Consider the following 17,338-nt stretch of genomic DNA (forward strand, 5'->3'; position numbering starts at 1 on the left):
CAATATAACCCAATATCTTGTTTGCCTTATGTTATTGTGAAAACAGTGAACGTGCTGCTTCCACTACTGTTATTATTTCACAGGAGGTAGGCTAGATGGGCCAAATGTCTATGATTCAACGTATGCTTAAAATGAAGAACATCCATATTTTATTACTTTTTGAAAGAAAACTAATAATAGCAACGATAACATTTTATTTTGTGATCCATACACTGAAATGAATTTGCAAAATTAATTTTACTTAATATAGCTTATTTAATAAACTTATTTAAAACTATGACAGAAAGCAAAACCTAGCAATGAGGCTTCAATACTAAAAATAAATGTAAGCAGAATCTTTTAAAAGTGTTGCATCCACAGCATATATTGTGCAATCAACCATTAGTAAGTAGAGGTAAATACTTGATAAAAACTCTTCATAAAATTATTCCCTCAGAATTATTTTTGTTCTCCAGTATGTCGATCGGTGATGTACAGGAGTGCTCTTGAAATACATTTATTTGCAGGAGGATTGTTAACATCAGGATCAAATTAATGGGATTTGTGTTGCATATCATTCTGCTAATAAACCTGTTCTTATTATTCTATACTGTATTGGCATCAAACTATGTCATTGTTAATTGCAAGTTGTTGTTGTTGATCTGGGTAATAACATAAAAGACCCATGACTGAACTAATTGGAATAAAGGAGAATATTATTTATATCAATCGTCTTATGCTGTTACTGATTAAAATGAGATAGTACAATATGTCTTCTTAAGTGAATGTATCCTTTCATGGATATGTTTCTCTATTTCCCTAACCTTCTACCTTGCTTGAGCTGCACAGGCTCATCTGTTATAGCTGGGAGATGTGAATCGCCTACTGCTAACCCACTGCCAACCCTACAATTTAGCTTGTCAATGTTTCATCTTTTCCAGAGTGGCATGGCTGGGATCGAGAAGTCAACCTAGTCTGGCTTGGGTTCAGACTCCCCTGGCTCGGGATCAGACTCCGCCTCTGTCAAGCGCTCCAGGACGTTACCTCACGTGAAGGGTGCTCTATATATGCAAGTTGTTCTAGCGTTGTCTCTCTTATATGGGGTCTATTGTGTTAAAGCAGAAAAATAATACCAATTAACTTTCCGTTCATTGACCGACCAAAACAGCCTTAGTTTTCAGGATCATACACAGAAAGTGAACCCTATTATTAGAATATGTTCAACATGCTTGATAAAATTAGTTACGCTTTTATAGCACTGACGATAAGTGAATTGTCACATAAAGAGGTTGCACTTGACTACACAGTGGGAATATCAATAGCTTCAGGTTGTAACTTAATGGAAGCACAGTGTGTTCTTTCCAGCTATACGGAAAGCTATTGCTTATTTGAACATAAGCTTTCTTGACTTGATATATTTAGACTGACAGGTTAACGAAAGACAAGGTCTGTGTAACTTTGAGCAGCTCTATTGTATATAGTTGTGACAACCTTTTAGATACTGGAATGTTAAGGTTGATATGACAAATTACAGGAATTGTGAAACAGTTTCAGTTGTGGGAATAAATAAATAAATAAATAGGGGATTATCTGCAGATGATACATAGGATTATTTCAGCAGGTGATAAACATCATGCACAACAGATAATTTGTGAAGTCATGTAGCTCAGTGATTAGAGCACTCGCCTCGCAATTGAGTGACCTGGGTTCGATTCCCGGCAGGGCAAAACCTTGGGCAAGTTTCCTTGCTCCACACGCCTGATAATAACCCCTCAAAAAAAAAACAATAATAATTTGGTCACCCAATCCATGACTGTTTGTGGAACACTGCTATACGCAATTGGCTGCTGGGTTTCACCCACAAATATACAGTCAATTCACTTCACAGTATATTCTGTGAAGCGCTTTGAGAAATCTCGAAGACGTGAAAAGTGCTATATCAAATGCAAGGGTTATTATTTATTATTCTAATTAGCCTCATAGCTTCAAGATAAAATTCAACATCAATTAAAGAATTCAGAATATATAAAGTGCTGCCTTGTTATTTTAACAATATTTTTGATGGAATCTGAGTTGTCCTCATTCAATTGTGAAAGCTGAAAGTGAAGATCAAGTATTCTCAAATCAGGTACAATACTGGTAAAAGCTTCCTCTGAGGTATAAAATAGATGAAGGTTTCATGACCTAAATTTCTTGATTGAGGTCTGTGGATATCAAGTTTGACCTCAGTGGATATCAAACAAGAAATGTAAACAGACAATGAGTGTTATTGACTGATTCTGCTTTGGTTGTTGTATTATGGAAAGCCAAAACTCAGGTATTGTTGCTTTTCAGATTTCTATCTTTTATCTATTTCATAAAAACTCATCAAAGTGTTAAAACAATCAAAAGAGCAGATGGAAAAGTTGAGTAAGTATGAACATACTGCATCAATCTGAGATGAGAAACTCAGGAAACGGCCCTTGTTTTATAATGTTGTTTTCCTCTGTGAGTTTCCAAAGCTCAAGGTTCCTTCATCTCGACTTTAAAAATGAATTCTTTCATTTTAAATACTAGAAACTATCATATATGAAACATGTTTTTCCATAGTTAATTATTTATCAAGGCTGCAAAATCCCTCTTCTTTGCTTCTTTATATATTCTCAACTCCTTAGCCACTCACTCACCTCCCAGTAATGTAGTCCTGCTGCTCTTCAGATGGTCACTAGGAGGTGTACAAGACAAGATACATGACAATTGTCCCTGTTATTTTGACATAACAATACTTCAGATATACTGAGAAGCAGGACTAGAGGGTATAGGTTCAGGGTTGTAAAAGGCAATTTCAGATGGACATCAGGAAGCATCACAGGACAGTGGATAACAATCCACTTGGTTGATATTTCCCATACTTGTAGGAGTCCTAAAAATAATAATAATTTGGTCAGTCAATCCATTACTGTTTGTGGGACACTGCTATGCACAATTGGCTGCTGCATTTCGCCCACAAAATACAGTCAATTCACTTTATAGTATATTCTGTGAAGAGCTATGAGACGTCTAGAAAATATGAAAAGTGCTATATCAAATGCAAGGATTATTATTATTGACCTCAGGGTTTTGAAGCCTATTTTAAAGCTCCAGCTGCAGTGCATCTTTGATCACCTAACTGATCACAGATCAACATCCGATTACGGAACTTTCTACTTTGCGTGGCTTATTGCTGTACTGGATGCTGCCTAAGGATTATCAGAGACGCTCGGAATATTTTTCTCTTAACATGTAGATCTCGCGTGAAATGAATACACATGTACTAAGCATAATGGTTATCGAATTTATATCACGAAACCAATTACAGTAGTGAACTTTCCAGGTATTTTTGATGTGATCCCATTGTTAAATTTAACGGCTGAAATAACAAAGGCAAAAATATTCCGGATAAAATTAAGACTTAAAGTGCAAACACTGAATCTTGCACATATTTATGTTCCCTGACAATGCAGTTAAATCTAATGGCAAGTGAAATTTCACCTTTTTTCTTTCCAACCTTGGTGATGGACTTTGACTTTTCACAAGATTTTGCAATAAAGCAATTACACATGCACACCCCAGATAAATATTCCTAAAGATCCATATTAATATATTGGGATGATCATTCAGTTGACTAAACAAAGGATTAAAGAGGTTTTGCACTCCTTCAACTTTCACAGTGGAGTTGTGCCAACTAGGTTAATTTGTGTAATCTATGTGAGACTCTCCTTAACAGCCAATCTATCACACTTGCATGAACAGTAGAGTAATAACAGTACGACAGGTCTATAAAGTGTGGGGTTCATCAGTAATAATCATTGTTTTTTTTGGTCAGCTGGGTATCTGATTAATGCGGAAACTCATCACCATGCTAAAGAGTATCCAATCCAAACTGAGAATTCAGTGCAATCCAACTATACTGGAAATTCTAGAGCTGTTTATCGGAATGGAATATGGACTCTCTCCCTGGAGAGATACATCCTGCTTACCTAATTCCAGAATGTTTTAGGCGCAGGTTGGTGAGAGCTAAGGCTTGGGGACCCCAGAGTGCATGTTGGGGTCCTGCTGAAGTGTCACCAACTAAAAAAGCATGGCTTGCCATTAATAGCACTGCCTGGCAAGCTTTCCCGCTGCTTGTCCAGCAAGGACCTCCAATAGCTTGCAGGATTAATAGGAGTTGAGTGACTGATCTGCCCTCCCTAGTCTTGTCGATGAGCCAGGCTGGCTGTGCTGTCATCAGCAGTGCCCTGGAATACTGCAGCCCAGCCTGGTTTAGTAACTGGACTACTGAGACCGCCACAGAAAGCTGGCTTGATTCTGACAAGCCATTGCCAAACTTGTCACCTTGGAGCCAGTTCAGCTCCGAGGAGACATCGCTTACCTCTCTTCAAGGAGGTTAATGAACGTTGGTCATTTGGCATCCGACAAGCATGAGTTTGAGCCCTCACTAGGTGGGTGGTAGCTACAAGGAGCTCCTTGCAAGCTTCCTGGTGGCCAACACAGCTCAGCATGAAATGCATGAGAGCATTGCCACCATCTTCCTGCTACAACTCGGACACACATCTCTTCCCTCTGAACATTCATCCATGATTCCAGATATCAATAAACATGAACAGTAGAGTAATAACAGTAATAAACTTTCACAATATTTACCTTTCAAATAGTATGATTAAATTGCATTGCATTCAACTAATAGCTGCCTGATACAGAAGAGACAGTGCCAATCTGGCAAATGAGAGAGCAGATGAGGGAAAGATGTATCTGATGATGGGATCAAGTTGTAAGCAGAGGCAGATTAAGCTTTGGTGGGCCTGAATCCCCAATTTTCATGTGTTCTATTTATAAGTAATGGGCTCAGTGGCAGATTGACTCCTGAAAGGGCTCGGGATTGTGAAGTAAAATAGGGGCGGCTATTCGCGGGGGACTTCTGGCAGCCCATCATGAGAGCTTATTGCAGCCAATCATGGGAATGCTTGGGAAATTTCCTGATTTCCTGTATAGCCAGTCCAGCACTGAATGGGCCCCTTCTGAGCCACAGCCCCATTGTTAATTTGCCACTCATTGGAGGTGGTTGAAATGGTAGAATATGATCTGTCAGATCATATTCTACCATATTCTACCAGGGTGGGGTGTACTATAGGGCGTCTGTATTAAATTTATAAATGTGAGGATGGGACCCAAGCCTTGGAATTCCATCTAGTCTTAGACTTTAAGACCATTTGTCTCAAAATTTAAGCAATGAAATTGCAAGCAATTGAAATTAAAATCATGTTTCATTTGGAAGTCAGTTCTTTTGAAAAACTGTGGAAAAACAACTTCCAAATTAAAGCTGAATTTAAGAATTTTCCACAGTAATCTTACAGGGCTAATACCAGGTGATTTTCAGGTCTACAGTAAGGCATACAAATTTTCCAGTTTAGTGCAGTGACTATAAATGACTTTGTCAGCCTCTGAACATAGTATATTCTTCCCAGTGACAAAATGGATGCTGTGTATCCAATTGACGTGATGTAAAGTTCCATTTTAAAAATCCTATAATTTTAAGTACATGTTAAAAATTCAGTCAGAACTTGTGAATCTTAGCTCAGATAAAATCAACATTATACGTAGAAAATCAGAGGAAGATTTGAAAAGGTTGCATTGTAGAATACTATAATAGTAAAAGGTATTAAGAATGACTTATTTCAAGCGAAGCTGCGTAAAAGTATTGAAAATCTGCCATTTAAAGCAATCTTCTTTTAAAAAAAGACCAAGACTCCCAGGTGGTTCTGTGAGTTTATCCAGTGATTTACTGAGTAATGGAAAACAGGAAGCAAGGGCTGACTTTCCTTTTATTAACTAGAGCATCAATAAAAGCACTACAATAGGCCACAAACCTTAATAATCCTTGCATTTGCAGTAATGGAAAGCACTCCGGGATGCTACCCTGCGTGAAGTGCATTATGTAAAAGCAAGCTATTGGAAAGAAAAGTCAGCCATGGCTCCTGCTCCTGATTGCACTAACACAAAACTCCCACAAGTGAAGCACATTTGGTCATTCATTGGGAAAGAATACGATTGGCTCTAGTTGTGATGCTCCGTACAGCAGAGTGACCATATGTCCCCGATTTCTGGAGACAGTCCCTGGATGAGGTATTGGTTCCTGGACAAATTTGCCTTGTCTTGAGTTCAGCAACAAACTGAGCAAGAACAATAACATTCTAAAACAGATGCACTCATCAGAGAAATGTAGCCATCAATCCAATAAGCTTCTCCAGTACTGCCAGCATCAGGAACCGTGGTGAGTTCAACTTTTTTTTTACATGTCTCCAGATTTGGTTACAAAATATGGTGACACTACAGTCAAAAGCCTCACTCCCTGTGAAGGTTCACATAAGAGAAATTTGATTAAAGAACTGAATTATGGTGGCACTATACCCAGTAGAAGAAAAATTGATGCAAGGTATTTTGTTAAAGAAACTCCATCACTCTACTCTTCACCTTTGTAAAAGAAAACATTCAATCATTTAAAACTGTATAATAAGACATTACAACTAGATGATGGTTCAATATACCAGTGAATCATCACTATTCTTTTGTGCTCTTTAATACAAGACACAACAAGTGTGATCTATTAAAACTATATGACTGGCCAGATTGATTGCAACAGTCCTTTCCAGTCCTGCAGATTCCTTGTTCCCTTCGATCTGCAATTCCTAATATTTTTAGACTTCCTGTAAATTTAAGGATTTTGTACAATGTCACTCATACTCTTGAATATGTACTGGCACAGATCAATGTCTATGGCAGGTGTTGCTCCAAAACAGTTCATAGCACTGTCAAATAAATTGCTGGAAACACTCGGATCCCTTCATATTTAAAATGATGAAATTTAAAAATGTTTCAAGACTTGTATATTCTAGCATTTATAAGCAATTGTTGTCAAGTGTAGTAACTGCCATATTGTCATATAGTGTCAGGCTCGGTTATGATGCTCTCTACAGTCAAGTGGCCTGTCGACACTCACTGCTCACAGGTGGCCTCTTGGATAGGGGAACAGAGGGCTTCATGCTCTCAGTGAGTGAGAGAAAAGTCACATATCTATCACAAATAAATTCTCATAAACTTAGTTTGATTTGGAATGAGTAACCCTGAACACTGTATTACAATAATAATAATACTTTCATTTAATATAGCGCCTGATCACTTCTTTGAGACATCTCAAAGCGCTTCCCAGAAAAAAACTATAAAATGAATTGACTGTATATTTTGTGAGCAAAATGTGGCAGCCAATTGTGCACAGCAGTGTCCCACAAACATCTGTGGACTGAGTAACCCAATTTTTTTATGCCAGGAAAAGCGATCTGCCAATTGACTAACAACCTACTTACTGCTTGGTAAACAGGCATGTGGAGTAAGGAACTTGCCTAAGGTTTTCTCCACCCGGTAATCGAACATCTGCCAAAAATGCACCACACTACTAACAAACATTGGACCATGATTAAATACCCCAATGTGCAGTTAGTAGTAAAAATAAAAGAAAGTGAGTTTCTGTATTTGACTTCTGGTTTGTGAATACCAGGATTGCAAAAATTGAGCCCCAGTAATTTACAAGGCCCAAGTGGACAAAGTCCAAAAAAATGCCGGTGAGGAAAACATGAAACAGGTAACGTTAGCCTTTTTGAAATTAGCAGTCCTGGGATTCACAATTCACTGGACCCAAATTTTGAAAACCAATATTCACAAAAGAGAAATTACAATTAATGCAATAAAAGTAGCACGAGGGCTGGTAAGATCAAATTAATTGACAACCATTTGTCATTTGTAGCCATCGGAGAAAACTTGGAACATACATCTTCCCAGGATTTGGAGGGCGGATTAGAGGATCTGCAAAAAAACGACAAGTGACAATGTGACATCACAATCAAACGACAGAACCAGAAAAAAACTTTAAAAAACCTTAAATAAAAACCATAATACAGAGTGAGAGAGAGAGGAGAAAATGGCATGGCAGTTGTTGTGCGATGATTGCAGTATGTGGGAGTTGATGGAGGACAGCCTGAGCCCGGGCGACTACATCTGCAGCAAGTGTCTGCAACTGAGGAAGATCCAGCTTAGAGTACATGAGCTGGAATCTGAGGTGCAGACATTGTGCAGTGTTAGGGAAGGTGATAGCTTCCTGGATAGTTTCATCCAGGAGACAATCACTCCCCTGAGGCTCAGTAAATGTATAGATCCTGCTACTAGTCAGGGACAGGACAGTGTGACTGACCCCCGTCAGGCAGGTCAGGGGACCCCAGAGAGAGTGGTGGAGAAGCCTAAGGCTTTAATCTTGTCCAACAGGTACGAGGTACTTGCAACCTGTGTGGACAAGGAAGTCTGTAAGGAGGAGGATGGGCAAACTGACCCCAGAATCTCAATACAGGAGGCCACACGTGGAGGGAGCGAAACAAAATGTAGTTGTGATAGGGGACGAGACAGTCAGGCGGACAGACTCTCTTCTCTGCAGTCACAAAGGTTCTGTTGCCTTCCTGGTGCCAGGGTTAAGGTCGTCTCTTCAGGGCTGGAGAAGAATTTTAAGCAGGAAGGCGATGATTCAATTGTGGTGATCCACATAGGAACCAACAATATAGGTAGGACTAGTAGTGACGATCTGAGGAGTGAGTTCAATGAACTGGGAATGAAATTAAAAGGAAGAACTTCCAATGTATAATCTCCGGATTACCACCTGAGCCACGGGCAAATTGGTACAGGGACAAACAAATTAAAGAGTTAAATGCGTGGCTGAAAGAGTGGTGCGGGAGGCAGGGGTTTAGTTTTATGGGCCACTGGCACCAGTATTGGGGGAAAATGGAGCTGTTCCATCGAGATGGGCTCCACCTTAACCGAGCTGGCACCAATGTTCTGGCAAAACGATTAAATAGAGAGATAGACAGAGCTTTAAATTATTAAGGGAGGGAGGGGGGGAGGAAAGGTTAGTTACAGTTAAATGTAAACCCAGTAAAGGAACAGAGTAGCCACTTGGGAGATAAAGAACAGAGTGTGTCAAGTAGGGACAAAAAGCTCAACAAAGGAAATGGGGCATTATCGAGTAAGGCAAATAGTAAGAAGTCAAAATTCAATGCGCTATATCTGAATGCGCAAAGCATTCATAACAAGATAGACGAATTGAGTGCACAAATAGAGATAAATGGGTACGTTCTAGTGGCTATTACTGAGACGTGGTTACAGGGAGACCAAGGGAGGGAGCTAAACATTCCGGGGTATTCGACGTATAGGAAAGATAGGCAATGTGGAAAATGAGGTGAGGGGGTTAGCCCTGCTAATAAAGGATGAGATAAAAACAGTAGAGAGGAAGGATTTTAAATCAGAAAAGTCAGCATGGGTGGAGGTAAGAAACAACAAGAGGCAGAAAACACTAGTGTAGTTTATAGACCTCCAAACAGAACTTATAGTATTTGGCAGGGTATTAATCAGGAAATTAATGGAGCATGTAGCAAGGGTAATACACTAATAGTGGGTGATTTCAATCTTCATATAGACTGGGAAAACCAAATTGGTAAATGTAAATTAGAGAATGAGTTTATAGAATGCATTAGAGATAGTTTTCTAGAACAATATGCTGAGGAAACAACCAGGGAACAGGCAATCCTAGATCTTGTGTTGTGTAACGAAATAGGGCTAATCAACAATCTGGAAGTTAAGGTTCCTCTAAGGGAGAGTGACCGTAACATGATGGAATTTAACATTAAGTTAGAGAGTGATATAGTTGAATCTGAAGCAAGGGTCTTAAATTTAAATAAAGCCAACTTTGCAGGTATGAGAGAAGATTTGGCTAAAATAAACTGGGAAATTAGATTTAAAAATATAACAGTAGACCAGCAATGGCAAATGTTTAAAGATATAATACATAATTCCCAGCGATCACATATTTCCTTGAAAAATAAAAATACCATGGGAAAAGTGGTTTAACCTTGGCTAACTAGAGAAGTTAGGGAAAGTATAACATTAAAAGAAGAGGCCTATAATACTGCCAAAAAGAGCAGTAAACCTGAGGATTGGGAGAGCTTTAGAGAACAGCAAAGGAAAACCAAGAAACTGATTAAGAGGAAGAAAATGGAATATGAAGGTAAACGAGCAAGGAACATAAAGACAGATTGTAAGAGTTTTTACAAATACATAAAGAGGAAGAGACTATCAAAAGTGAATGTGGGTCCATTGCAGGCAGAGACAGGAGAAATTATAACGGGGAATTTAGATGAAGAAATAGAACTTAACATATCTAAATTTGCAGACGATACGAAGATAGGTGGAAGAGTAAGTTGTGAGGATGACACAAAAAGAATGTAAAGGGAACTATACAGGCTAGGTGAGTGGGCAAGGTGGCAGATGGAGTATAACGTGGGGAAGTGTGAAGTTATTCACCTAGGTAGTAAAAATAGAAAAGCGGATTATTTTCTAGCGTGGGAGAGACTAGGTAGTGTTAGTGTTCAGAGCGATTTGGGTATCCTTGTACACCAATCACAAAACGTTAGTATGTAGGTACAGCAAGCAACTAGGAAGGCTAATGCCATGTTGGCGTTCGTTGCAAAAGGGTTAGAGTACAAGAGTAGGGAAGTCTTGCTGCAGTTGTATAAGGCTTGGTGAGAATATTGTGTGCAGTTTTGGTCTCCTTATTTAAGAAAGGACATACTCACCTTAGAGGGGTGCAGAGTAGGTTCCTGGGATGAGGGGATTGACCTATGAGGATAGTTTGAGTAAACTAGGCCTACATTCTCTAGAGTATAGAAGAATTAGAGGCGATCTTATAGAAACCTATAAGATTCTTAAGAGTCTTGACAGGGTAGATGCCGTGAGACTGTTTCCCCTGGTTGGAGAATCTAAAACCAGGGGTTATAGCCTCAAGATTAAGGGTCAGCCTTTTCGAACTGAGTTGAGGAAACATTTCTTCACTCAGAGGGTAGTGAATTTGTGGAATTCTCAACCCCAGAAGGCTGTGAATGCTCAGTCCTTGAACATATTGTGGAGTCTTGTAGCTCAGTGGTTAGAGCACTCGCTTCGCAAGCGAGAGATCTAGGTTCGATTCCCAGCAGGGTGAAACCTTGGGCAAGTTTTCTTATTCCACATGCCTGATAATAATCCCTCAAAAAAACAATAATAAATTGGTCATTTCAATCCACGCCTGTGTGTGGGACACTGCTGTGCGCAATTGGCTGCCACATTTCACCCACAAATATGCAGTCAATTCACTTTACAGTCTATTCTGTGAAGCGCTTTGAGATATCTAGAAGACGTGAAAAGTGCTATATCAAATGCAAGGATTATTATTATCATATTATTATTATATTTAAGACTGAGGTTGATAGATTTCTAAAGGATAGAGGGATTAAGGGATATGGGGATAGGATGGGTAAATGGAATTAGGTTAGAAGATCAGCCATGATCTTATTAAATGCTCGAGGGTCCGAATGGCCTATTCCTGCTCCTACATCTTATGGTCTTATGGTCTTCACACCACTGGATGTTGCTTCTGTTATTCATAAGTATATTTTATCAATAGAAGGAAAATATTACCTATTCTTATTTTTCCATTAAGCTTCCCACTGACTTCTTAATTTGACAACACGTTTGCTATTATCAGCAAAGTGCTAACTCCTTTTGTATCATACTATTTTTATGACATCAAAACCTTTCGTTAATACAGTAGTAACACAAATAGAAAATGTAACTGTCTATCTATGCCATTTGTGATCCAGTTGATTTGTAATCAGAGCTATTTCAGAGCTCTAAGGGGACTGCTATTTGCTACTAGAAGCGCATTGTTGACATTGGGATATATCAAATGGCAATCACTAGAAACATTTATAATTTCTTTACTTGCTTATAATTGGAAAGTAATGTATTTTATAATGGAAAATCCCATTATAAACAAGGGATGGGAATTATGACATGAAACTATATTTATAGTGTTCAAAATGGGAAATACTATTATGAACAAGTAGCAAAAGGTTATTAGTCCCAGCATATGATGCACAATAGACCCAGCTAATTAACAGTTTGATTTTTGATTTGTTTCTGTTACCATTTATAATCTGCGAAATGAAAAGGTTCTCTTTTAACAGAGCAAATTTCCATAAAGCAATATATTTCGATCAGATTTTTATTCAGAGTACTGGATTGAAATGTCTAGTTTTGTATAGCTTACATTTCTTGCCATCAAACTTCAGACTGATTTTTGAAGTGCACTCGTTGTGTAACTAGGTAAGTCAACAGCCCTCAGGCATGTTTGCAATTCACTACTAACTAGGTCATTCTTTCTTTTAAAGCCAGGTAAAACCTGTTCTATCTGTAAGCCAGTCAGATTGGGCAACACAGAGATTAATTCAAATTGGCACCTTATCCGTTGGGTACAGATCTGAATGAAGTTGCTATCTATGCATACATTTCCATTAAATATTTGGTGTTATGAAGTGTTTTTTTTAAATAATATGTAGCGGTAATAACACAGGCATGGATTGATTGGGTCAAATGGCCTTTTTCCCGACTGTATAGTCTACATAAATCTATGTAAATAACCATTTCAGGGGCATTGTTGTGCGTAAATTAGCTGCTGCGCTTCACTTACATCTATAGTCACTACAATTTATAGTAAACCCAATGAAGTTCTTTGAGATTGCTTCCTGATATGAAAGGCACTTTAGCAAATGCAAGGATTTTAAAAATTAAACCCCTGTGTATTCCTTAGTTTAATTTCCTCGTTGATTACTAAAAAACATCTAGTCAGTTGAGGATAACTATAATGAGTACTAGAAAAAGTAAGAGAACAAATAAAAAAACAAAAAAACGATAAAAAATAGTAGATGGAATATCTTTAGGGTATAAATGTAGTAAAAATATTATGGAATATTTGAAAATAACAGAGATGATTGTTCAAATCAGTTTCCATTAACACAGTTTGTTGGCAAAGTCCAAAGCAGTTATTGTAGCTCAGGAATCCATAATGTGTCAACATGTTACAAAGAATCTCAGAAACTAAATGCAGTATATCCATACCCTGTATATGTAACAACAGGACCAAATGGAAACACACATCCAAACACACTCAAATAAATGAGACAAGAAATAGTCAAGGCTTTAACGGCTTGAGGTTCCACCTAATCTTACCTGGCAGCCCATTTTTTCGTAAACTAAGACCGTGCAGAATTTTGGAAAATTCTTCAGTTCAGAAAAAACTTCTTTTAAACAAATGCAGAAAACTACTTTCCATATTAAGATTGAATTTAAGAACTTTCCAACAATCTATGTGATCTTAAATTTTAAGAAAATGGCTTTTCAGTTTAAGACTAAATGCAATTTCTGGCACCCCACCTTTCGAAATTCTAAAATCATAGAGCGAGAAATTTATTTTGTCACTAAGTGTAGGGCCTCTTATTAATGTGATCTAATTTGCAATGTTCACAAACTTGATTTGTAGAATAAATTGCAACTTCTGGTTTGTTAAATTTGATTTACAAAATGCAAATCCTGTGCAAATTGTGAATCCCAATTTAGCAACATCTGGAATAAATGGGATTTTCTAACTACAAAGCCATTACTCTTAACGGTAAAAGGAATTTCACCCCCATGAATTGTATCTGACGCCTGGATATTATAGAAAGTGAATAATAATAATAATAATCCTTGCATTTGGTATAGCGCTTTTCACGTCTTCTAGATGTCTCAAAGCGCTTCACAGAATATCCTGAAAAGTGAATTGACTGTATATTTGTGGGCGAAATGTGGCAGCCAATTGTGCACAGCAGTGTCCCACAAACAGTCGTGGATTGAAAATGACCAATTTATTATTGTTTTTGTTTTTTGGAGGGATTATTATTAGGCGTGTGGAGTAAGGAAACTTCCCCAAGGTTTCGCCCTGCCTGGAATTGAACCCAGGTGTCTCACTTGCAAGGCGAGTGCTCTAACTACTGAGCTACAGGACTCCACAGCAATGAAGCATAAACCAGGAAACTATATACAAGCTAGAAGTAGTGAGTGGGAAAAAGCTTTTTGAGAGTTCTAGCAATAAAATATATTCATTTTTTAAAAAATCAGAGATCAGGCGTGGTTACGAGCCACTTATATTAAACCACATCAAAGGATGGCAGAGGGCGTGGAACACATTTATTTAATAATAAGAATACAATACAAAATTACATTTGTATAGCGCCCTTCACGTCGGGAGGACCTCCAAAGGTGCTGGACAATCAGAATGTCAAAAAGATTACTAATAGCAAAGGGGGATGATCATGCTTGGTTGCCATGCCCTTTACAATCAAGTGACTTGCCGACAGTCAGCGCCAAGGTTTTAAGTATGAACAATGGCAAGTTAGGCAGAGTACCAGAGGGCAATCAATACCTGTGGAACCACACCCAAGAAGAGAAGGCCAAAACAGTTTATAATTCTTGCATTTGATATAGGGCTTTATCACACCGTTGATATGTCTCAGTGCGCTTCACAGAATGTATTATAAAGTGAATTGACTGTATATTTTGTGAGCGAAACATGGCAGCCAATTGCGCTCAGCAGTATCACACAAACAGTCATGGATTGAGTGACTAAATTGTTTGTTTGTTTTGAAGTGATTATAACCCCCAGAAAGCAATCTGCCAATCAACTATCAATCCGGGTTCCTACTTGCTGCTAGGTAAACAAAAGGGTGTGGAGTAAGGAAACTCACCAAGGTCTGCCCCCTTCAGGAATCGAAGCCAGGACCCCTTGCTTGCGAGACAAATGCTTTATCCACTACACTACAGGACTCTAGGTGAGACATATATCTGTGCGAAAATATTAGAAAAATAAATGGACTATATAGAAATAGAAAAATGTAAAAAGGAAAACATAAAGTGCTTTATAGAGACAGAGTGGAAGACTGAGCTGAGCGAGAGATAAAGAGGGTAAGTAGAAGCCGGCCAAGCTCAGCATTGTTAAGTTATCTGAACTTCCAATCATTTATTCTTTACATGGATTCATGTGATTTAAAGGCATCTTGCCTCAAAGAATTCATTCTCTCCGTCATTTAATGTTCAGTCAAAAAGTTAAGGTTTTAGATGGGTTTTGAAAGCAGAGAGAGAGAACAAGAAGGAGGGATTTAGAGTTCCAGAGCGCATGGAGTAAATTGGATGAAAGCTTGCCCACTGATGATGATAATAATAATAATAATCCTTGCATTTGATATAGCATCTTATCATGTCTTCGAGACATCTCAAAGTGCTTAACAGAATATACTGTGAAGTGAATTGACTGTATATTTTGTGGGTGAAACGCGGCAGCCAATTGCGCCCAGCAGTGTCCCACAAACCGCCCTAGATTGAATGACCAAATTATTATTATTTTTAAAAATTTTGAAGGAATTATTACCCCCAGAAAAGCAATACGCCAATCGACTAACAACCGGGTTCCTACTTACTGCTAGGTAAACAGGCGTGTGGAGTAAGAAAACTTGTCCAATGTTGTGCCCTGCCCGCGAATCAAACCCAGGCCCTCTCGCTTGTGAGGCGAGTGCTCTAACAATAACAACAACTACTTGGATTTATATAGCGCCCTCCACGCCGGATGGCGTCTCAGAGCGTTTAAACCACTTCGCTACAGGACTCCACCGGGTAGGATGAGGTAGAGAAGCAAGTGACATGAAGAAATCCTAATTTGGTAGAGTAGGGGGAAGAGAGCAGATGAGTGGAACTTTATACAGAGCCTTGTGTGTGAGGGAACGTGGGCAGAGAGAATGGAATTTGGGATCAGGAGCTTGTGGAGGGAAAGCGAGAGTTGGGAAAGCCAGAAACAGGGTATTGGAGAAGTAAGTCTAGAACTCTTTATAAAAATATTCTCTGTATCAGGAGTTTCTCTGCATCAGAAGACAGTTCAAATGAAAATTACTGATTGACTTTTTAATGAAGTAGCGAAAAGTTAGTTCAAGCTCAGTATTGTTAAGTCATCTGAACTTCCAATCATTTATTCTTTACATGGATTCATGTGATTTAAAGGCACCTTACTTCAAAGAATTCATTCTCTCCATTATTTTTTTCTCTGCATCATCTGGCCGTGAACTTGACTGAATATGTACTGCAAAAATAAGGTTTTGATCTTTAAAGGTAGACCTGATTCTGTTTCAACAAATTTCTGATTCACTTCACAACCATTTTGCTCCCATCCATTCCTTGCCTTCTGATCTATTGAATCAATGTCCTCTGTGGTACATTGTGAAAAACTTTACTAAATGAAGTTTTAAACATCGAAAGGTACTGAGTTCCCCTTTCTAGGAGGTTTTGTTTAAATGTTCAGCAAATTTGTCGGGTACAATCTCTCCTCGTAAAGTCGTGCTGACTCTCTTATTAATTCATGTTTTTCAAGGTAGTTCATTATTCCCTCTTCAAGGTTTCCCTCTAATGCTTAACAACCACCACAATAAATTGCATTTATATAGCGCCTTTCAAATTCATGTCAGCCTTATTCAGTTGTTAGCACCCTCCCTTCTGAATCAGAAAATTGTAAGTTCAAACACCATGCCAGGATTTGAGTTTATAGCCTAGATTGATACTCCAATGTCATGCTGGGGAAGTATTGCACTGTCACAGGTACCATCCTAGAGATGACATGATAAACTGAGGTGTTGTCTCTATTCAGGTAGACATTAAAGATTCCATGGTACTAATTCAAAAGAAAAGGAAGCTTCTTCCATTGTCCTGACCAACAATTCCCACCCCAAGATAAAATATTAGTCATTCACTTGATGGTGTTTGTGGAATATTGCTGTCTGAAAATATGCTGCCATATTTGCCTACAAAGATACAATCACTACACTTTACAAAATAAACCTCTGTGAAGCACTGTGAAACATTTTGGCACAATATCAAATCCAACAACAATTATTTACTTATATCAAGTTCACTGGCCTGAGGTGCTGATAATTATTTTCAAAGCCCTTTATAAATTGACTTGTGTCCACCTTTCTCCAAATCTCCAATGATACCCTAAAGAGGGATTAAGACATTTTATAAAGCAATTACTTAAGTACCCTAGAGTGCGCCTGGTATTTAGTCCACTGTTAGTAGTAGTAATTTAAGATATCTGCTGTCCCTTGGTCACTCAGTTCCATGTTATCTTTGAAGTGTTCTAGTGGTTCTACTATTTACCTTTTGTTTTAGGTCATTCGGGTATCTGACACATGCAGAAACCCATCACCATGCTTTAGATTATCCAAACCAAACTGAGAGTTCCATGCATCCCACTTACACAAGGAAATTCCAGCAATGTTTGTTGGAATGGAATCCGCACTCTCTTTCTGAAGGGATGCATCCTTTCTACCTAATTCCAGAAAGTATGAGGCACAGGTTG

At 38.4% G+C, this 17,338-nt stretch overlaps 1 long non-coding RNA gene across 2 annotated transcripts in view; it reads right to left on the reverse strand.

Moving 5' to 3' along the window:
* Positions 1-476: 476 nt before the first annotated feature.
* Positions 477-17,338, reverse strand: part of LOC121848925 — a 29,241-nt gene continuing 12,379 nt past the window's right edge. Inside the window, exons 2-4 of one of the 2 annotated variants that reach the window (XR_006085069.1) lie at positions 14,685-14,781; positions 7,780-7,854; positions 477-1,084 (exon numbers count right to left, since the gene is read on the reverse strand). This is a non-coding gene — a long non-coding RNA (uncharacterized LOC121848925). Of the gene's footprint in view, positions 1,085-7,779; positions 7,855-14,684; positions 14,914-17,338 lie in introns of those variants that run through there. The other variant, XR_006085068.1, reaches the window with a different exon arrangement.

Source organism: Callorhinchus milii, unplaced genomic scaffold (genome assembly GCF_018977255.1).
Source record: "Callorhinchus milii isolate IMCB2004 unplaced genomic scaffold, IMCB_Cmil_1.0 Scaffold4, whole genome shotgun sequence".
NCBI classification, from domain to species: Eukaryota; Metazoa; Chordata; class Chondrichthyes; order Chimaeriformes; family Callorhinchidae; genus Callorhinchus; species Callorhinchus milii.